The sequence below is a fragment of the Macrobrachium nipponense genome, chromosome 38 (assembly GCF_015104395.2).
Source record: "Macrobrachium nipponense isolate FS-2020 chromosome 38, ASM1510439v2, whole genome shotgun sequence".
NCBI classification, from domain to species: Eukaryota; Metazoa; Arthropoda; class Malacostraca; order Decapoda; family Palaemonidae; genus Macrobrachium; species Macrobrachium nipponense.
Genome location: NC_061098.1, coordinates 49,811,090 through 49,818,589, shown reverse-complemented (window position 1 = coordinate 49,818,589; position 7,500 = coordinate 49,811,090). Strand labels below are relative to the sequence as shown.

Below are 7,500 nucleotides of genomic sequence, written 5' to 3'. Positions count from 1 at the left end.
GGAAGCAGACCCTCTTTCAACCATACTTTATTAAAAGTAATGGCTGCTTCAGCAGCGTTACGCTAGTAGAATCTTATTTATTTTTCGAATAGCGGCTTTTCCCGTTCTACTTAAACAGACTAGTGGGGCGCCTAGCAGGTCATTATCAAATAAAGGGTCAAGATCGGGGTATATATTTCAATTTTACAGATAAACTATATCATTGTAATTAAAGTCATTCTCTCTCTCTCTCTCTCTCTCTCTCTCTTGTAGCGAGCTTTCGTCTGGAGCTGCCAGGCACCCTTTAGGCTGGGAAGCTGAGTGTGGACTGCTTTTAGTGGAAGGATGGATAGATGGGTAGGGGGGATAGGATAGAATGAGGGTTTGGTTGTAACTGATTTAAACCCCTGAGGGGTCCCCCAGAAGGAAGTCTTGTTTGTTGAAGGGGGGGATAGGGGGGCGAAAGGAAGGTATAAGGAGAAGGGTTAAAGAATGGGACAGACCCATTTGTCTTTTGGTGTTTCATTTCGTGCATGTGTGGTGTCCGTCCTCTTCATATTTGGGGTCGTCAGCAGGGTGTCTTTCCCATGCTAATCTCCTATTGGCTGGTGGCGGTAAGTCTGCTTTTTCATTGGTCGCTTGTGCCAGGTCTCAAACCACTTTCGCAACCTTCTAGACCTCCTGAGCTGTGCGATGATGTTCCAGGGCGTTGCGTTACGCTGCTAATTTGATTTTCACTGGCTGCAGGAGTCTGTCATTCAGGGGCGTTGTCTTCCATTAAGTTGTCGTGATCGGTGGTGTCATACTCGTGGTGAGGAGAAATTCTTCGTATTTAATGTTAGTTTTATTTGCTGGATGAGAAGCGCCTCTAGCAGGCTTTGTGTTCTGGATGATCCCATCCCGGGAGATAGCCTCTTGATGTTTGGTGCCGGCACGGTTCTTGATAGACCCCTCTTGGGCATGGCAGGATAGCCTTTTAGACGGGCACATGCTGGTCATACCTATGTAGGCGTCGCTGCAACTGCAGACTGGGTATGTATACTGGTATGCCACATACGTCTGCTTCAGGGGGTCTTGTACCTTTGGGGAAGAGTTTTTTTTCATGATTAGGTTGAGCATCCTCCAATTCTGGTAATATATGAGTAAGTCAATTTTCTTGGTGTCGTCGATCGGGGTTACATGTTCGGAAATGATCTTCTTAACGAAGTCCTCTTCTTCACAGTAATGGAAACTCATGAAGGCTTTATAATACATATTCAAAAGCCCGGCCGTCAGGGCCTTCATCACGAGAGCCCTCTTCCACTGCACGACCTGGCAGGAAACTCATTAGGAACTCAACCGCATCTCCAAAGTACTCGTGAATAATGGGTATTCAAATAAAGTAATCAGTAGAGAAGTCTGCACAGCCCTGGAGAAATGGCATGGTAGTGAAAGCCCGCAGCCCTGTCCCCAGGATAATATCAAGCTGTATTGTAAAGACTTTATGAGTTCCCATTACCGTGAAGGAGAGGACTCCATTAAGAAGATTATTTCCGAAAATGTAACCCCGGTTGATGACACTACGAAAATTGACTTAATCATATAATTTATTACTAGAATCAGAGGACGTGTGACCTAATAATGAAAAATAACCCCTCCCCACAGGTACAAGACCCCCTGAAATTGATGTATGTGGTATACCAGTACACATACCCAGTCCGTGGTTGCAGCGGTACCTACGTAGGTATGACCAGCATGCGCCTGTCTAAGAGACTATCCTACCACACCCAAGAAGGGGGCGCTATCAAGAATCACGCCTACACCAAACATCAAGAGGCTATCTCCCGGTCTGTGATCATCCAAAACACGTAGATCATTGGGAAGGCCCCTGGTGCCCATCGGTTACGCCAGCTGGAAGCGCTTCTCCTCCAGCAAATAAAGCCAGCACTAAGTATGGCGTAGGAAGAATTTCTCCTCCCCACGCGTATAAGAAGACCTGCCACCGACAATCACGACGACACTACAGAACGAAACACTCTGCAGCCAGCGAAAATCAAATTAGCCGTTACTTCTCGCAGCGTAACGCAACGCCCAGCAACGTCACTGCACAGTTCAGGAAGTCTAGAAGATTGCAATTACACAACCATCGACGCGGCAAAAGTGGCTTGAGACCTGTCTGAAGTAACCAGTGAAAAAGCAGACTTACTGCCACCAGCCAATAGCAGATCAGCATGGGGCAGACACCCAGTTTCCAAGCCTAGAGGATGTCTGGCAGTTCCAAACGAAAGCTTGCTGCAAGAAAGAAAGAGAGAGAAAGAAAGAGAGAGAGAGAGAGAGAGAGAGAGAGAGAGCGAGAGAGAGAGAGAGAATGACATTGATGACTATTATATAGTTTATCTGTAAAACTGAAATATATTCACCGATATTGACCCTGTATTTGATAATGACCTCCATAGGCAACCCAACTAGCCTGTTTAAGTCGGCACAGAAAAAGATGCTATTTGACAAATAGAGAAAAATCTACAAACGTAAAACTGCTGAAGTAGCCATTACTTTTAATAATAATAATAATAATAATAATAATAATAATAATAATAATAATAATAATAATAATAATAATAATAATAATTATTATTATTAGTTATTATTATTATTATTATTATTATTATTATTATTATTATTATTATTATTATTCAAAAGATAAATCCTTATTCCTTTCAAAGAATATGGTGTTCATTTGAAAGAAGTCACTGCAATATACCAGGAAATAACAGAAGGAAGAAGTCAGATGTAAGAAAAAAATGGTTGAATTAATACAGTTATAGATAAACAGGTCAAGATAATTATTAATAAGATACAAGGTGAATTGTTTTAGGGTTAATCATTCATTGAATCTTTGCTTGAAACAAACGAACAAGACCAACCTGTTTTAGATATTACAAAAATAATATTCCATGCACTCGACTCCTGTCGAGAAGGTCAAAGGATTACCATGTTTACGTTTGCGAAGGGCGTCTTCTGTTGTGGAAATCTTGATGAAAAGTAAACAAAACAGAAATGGGGGAAGAAAACTGTGATCATATTTGCTTTATCAGTTTTGTTTTCTTATCCTTCTTTATTTGTTGGGTGATGTGTCTTATTATTATTATTATTATTAATTAATAATAATAATAATAATAATAATAATAATAATAATAATAATAATAATAATAATAATAATAATAATAATAATAATAATAATAATAATAATAACAATATTAATAATAATAATAATAATAATAATCTGTTATTACCTAGTACCAATATATATATATAATATATATATATATATATATATATATATATATATATATATATATATATATAGATAGATAGATAGATAGATAGATAGATAGATAGATAGATAGATAGATAGATAGATTGATATATGTACACACATATAATGATCTGAATTAGGAATGATAGCTCCGGCAACGGAGGTTTATTCTGACTGCGACTAAAGGTGGGGGAGAGTCCAATCAAACCTAATTAGTTAATAAATAAGGAGTCGCCTGAAGGCCAAATACAAGTTAAGGGAAAATTCATAAGGAAACTCCAAGGGTTGAATTTACAGGGGATATTATTTATACCTTAACTTTACACTAAAATTAATTCAAGGGGCCAGCAAGGACGCTAATGACCCTGAACGCTTTTGCAATAAAGGGTGTCCGATATGAGCTCAACTTGAATCTAACGCTCCTCAGAGGGCGGAAAAAGATTGAATTACTGCTCAAACGTTATTGTACTAGAAGGGGAGGAATTGTATAAAGATACTTTATAGAGAACCACAGCTCTTAACTACGTAATCATCTAATGGGAGGCAGAGCTGTGAGGATTACTGAATCGCCATGGAGGATTGCACAAACACTGATACAGGAAAAAGAATGATATTTAAGTTGATTGCCACCACAATTCCGTACTTTACCTTTTTCCTGAGATACTGCCTCGTGAGAACAGGGGGAGCTTGCCAGGTGAACGCTCCGCACTGGGTTAAGGGTTGTGCCCGAGTGTGACCCAAGAACCCGATTTGGAGCTATGCGAGTTGTGAGGCCTAATTGCGTGGGGTCGACTCGTTTTATAACCTGCCAAAACACAAAAGAGGGCAGCACAAGAGAAACAAGAGAGGAGCGGGATGGTGCAAGAGAGAGAAAAAGAGGATCAGTGTCTTGTGCTTTATTAAATACTAATTTAAATTAGCTCTACCTCGGAATTAATATATTTTCATATATCACGTCAAGTGAAAATTTAGATTCAAGTTGAAACGAATATTAAATTTAGGAAAACCAATATGAAATCATAATTGAATAACATCCCGCCCATAAAAAATAAATCTTAAAGGACCATTACACATGAAACTTTTAATTGTAGACGCATATATTTATTTCAAATTAAGTCTCATACACATTCCTCTGGCTTTCAGCTTTGTCAGAGATGTTTGAGAAACTCTCCAACACGAATGATATTCTGTTCCAACATACGGTGAATAAATTTAAGTCTCCATAAGTACCCTTGTCTGGTCAAAGAGGAATTTTGTAACAGTCAAAGACTTGTTATTCATGATTACAGTGAAGCATAAATCCATATAATGTCTATTATTTATTATTATTATTATTATTATTATTATTTATAAAAATACAGAGTAGCATGACTCTCGAGATGGGGAAAATTCCGGTTATGTATATGTACTCCATGTATATAAATAAAGATAAATCTGTTCGAGAATTTTCGGAAGTTTGTTCGATATCCTTTTGGATTATTATCATTATTATTATTATTATTATTATAATTATTATTATTATTATTATTATTATTATTATTATATTATTATTATCATTATTATTAGTTTATTATTATTATTATTATTATTATTATTATTATTAATATTCATTGTGTCCAGGTTCTCTGTCTGGTGAGCACTGAGTTTTCATTGGCAGAACAGAGGATTAAGTCCCCTGAGTCAAGCTATTGGGAAGGTCATTGCCGGTAGATAGGGGCACCTGATTGGTCCGTTCGATCGACTCTGGGTTGCTGGCGGGCGGCGCCCTACGCGCCACCGTCGGGGGGGAGTGAAGTCTCTTGAGTGGTGTTGAGGCTGGGTCTCTTCCTTCCCGATGTGTAGGGCCTCCAAGAGGCGGACGCGACGCGACGGTGGTCTGCCGCCTTATCGATAATTCCGATATTAGGAATATGTCCTTTCGAGTTATCCTGGTTATTGTGGACGATTTTAGCATGATTATGGATGGCGCCTTCCTGAGCGAGGCAGGATATCCTCTTGAAAAATCGCATCGCTGTCATGCCATTGTAGGCGCCGGGGCATTCCCGATCAGGGCATTTTGTATTGGTAGACAACATTGGTTTTCTTGAGAGGGTCCTGCACCACGGGGCTGGATTGTTCTTCATAATCAGTTCCTTTCGATGATGTTACGAAGGGCTCGCTCGTTTTCTCTTTGTATTTCTTGTGAAATACTCCCTTGTAAAAGAGAGTGACGTCTTCAAGGGCGGCGGGGCGAGGCTCCTGCTGGAACCACTTATCGATGTTTCTACGAATGGCTTTTTCGACGTCCCGGTTGGAATACCCGTTGTTAATTAAAACTTGGGCAACACGTTCTAATTCACAGTGTGTGTCCCTCCACGAAGAGCAGTGTGGAGAGAGCTCTCTTGATGAAGGCGCTGATTGCAGTGCGTTTGTATCTCTCTGGACACTCGCTCTCGCCGTTCAGGCACATGCCCAGGTTCGTGGATTTCGTATAAACTTGTGTTACGAAGCGTTCTTCTTGTTGCCCGACGAGGAGTCAAGGAAGGGGAGGCGACGGTCAAGGCATACTCGATGGTGAGTTGAGTCTGCTGTGGTCGTGGAAGGCTTGTCGCAGGCGCTCTATTTCTTCGACCATGCTGGCACTGATGAAGGTGTCGTCAATATATCGGACGTACATAGACGGTTTCTCGATGGTGGCGAATACTCGACGTTCCACAGCTCCCTTGTAGAAGTTCGCAAAAAGTACTCCGAGGGAGAACCCATCGCTACACCATCTTTTTGTGTGTACATATGGCCTCTGTGGGTGGAGAAGGGGCCTTTTTTATACAAATCTTAAGGAGTTTTTGGAGGGCCCTCCGTCAGTCAAAGGCTTTTAATAAAACCAATATTAAATTTATTAATCTCCTATTGTATAATACACTGTATGCAAACTCACCCTGCAACCTTTCTCCAACCCTTTTTTGGGAGAAACTACTTCATCCTCTTTCTTTCTTCGAGTTAACTGCCGACAAACCTTAATTCCATGCACGGTCCTGAGAGAAATGCCAATCCTCGCCAGAGGCAAGTCAGTTTGGCAAAGGATCGACCATGTCGGCGGCGCCATCTTGTAACGTGGGCCATGAGGTCGCCATGCCCGAGGCGACATGCCTACTACTGCCATCTAGACCCAAGACCCTCATAATCTCCAGAGGTTATAAGAGGCTCGAAATTTGCAACCTCAGCCTTTGAATTCATCAGACGGCTCTTCCAGGACTTATGTTCCAGCCCCATTCACCTTCTTCTGGAACTGCCCCATCTTTGGCAGGTGGTTACTGTGTGCCCACACTCAGTACTTTTTCCATCTGTCTACCCGCCTATGGTGTTTGTGTATGGTAACACTGCGTCCAGGGCTTTAGATAGTTACATTAGCTTACATTCACAATTATATAATATCCTATTTCGAATATTAACGATGTAATTCGCATACAGTAAATTATTAAAACACTTTTCAGTTGCAAATGTACACCCAGATATCCTTTTATTTCTCTAAAACTTAAACATATCATAAATATCTAAAGCCCGGAACGCAGTGTTACCATACGCAAACACCACAGGCGATGAACAGATGGAAAAAAAAACAGAGCATAATGCATTTTTCTAGTGAGTCAGGTCACTTGTTCCCCATAACTAACCTCCCTGAAGTAAGAGGGACAACTCTACTGACGATGGTAAAGCGCCTGGTTTTAAGGTTTTAGTCAGTCACATCACTGTTAGCTATTACTGTTTGCTTTTCTGTTTCTTTTTCATTGTGCAACATACCTACGGTGAGACCTGTACTGCCTTTTATGTGTGCTGTTTCAAATTGCAAAGCATCTAAATGAAGTGTAACGTGAACAGTTAAATTGCGACTTACCAGAATCTAGTTCGTTTACAGGCAGCCTCTGTGCAACTCCTCGATTCCCTAATTATACGCCTCATTCAAGAGAAGTAATCATAGGTGTTTTCAATTACAGATTAGGAGTTAGTCAGCTTGTGGTTTCTGAGGTCATCATCAGTGCAATATTGGCTTCCCCACTACACTCTCCTTACAGCACCCTTTCAACCGGGCTTCTGTTGTGTTTTCCTTCAAGAATATAGAACACATTGCTTCTTTCATCATGTAGTGAAGGAATATTGTATTCTGGCCCAGTTACACCAACCATTCTTATATGACTTCTTATTGTAAATATAACTAGTTAAGTTAAACCCCAGTGTTTACATAATCACTC

The 7,500-nt window shown here is 40.5% G+C and overlaps 1 protein-coding gene across 2 annotated transcripts in view; it reads left to right on the top strand.

Annotated features, from left to right (window-relative positions):
• The window catches only part of LOC135209736 (probable G-protein coupled receptor AH9.1), a 185,046-nt gene that overhangs the window by 135,887 nt on the left and 41,659 nt on the right, over window positions 1-7,500 (top strand). The window lies entirely within an intron of this gene.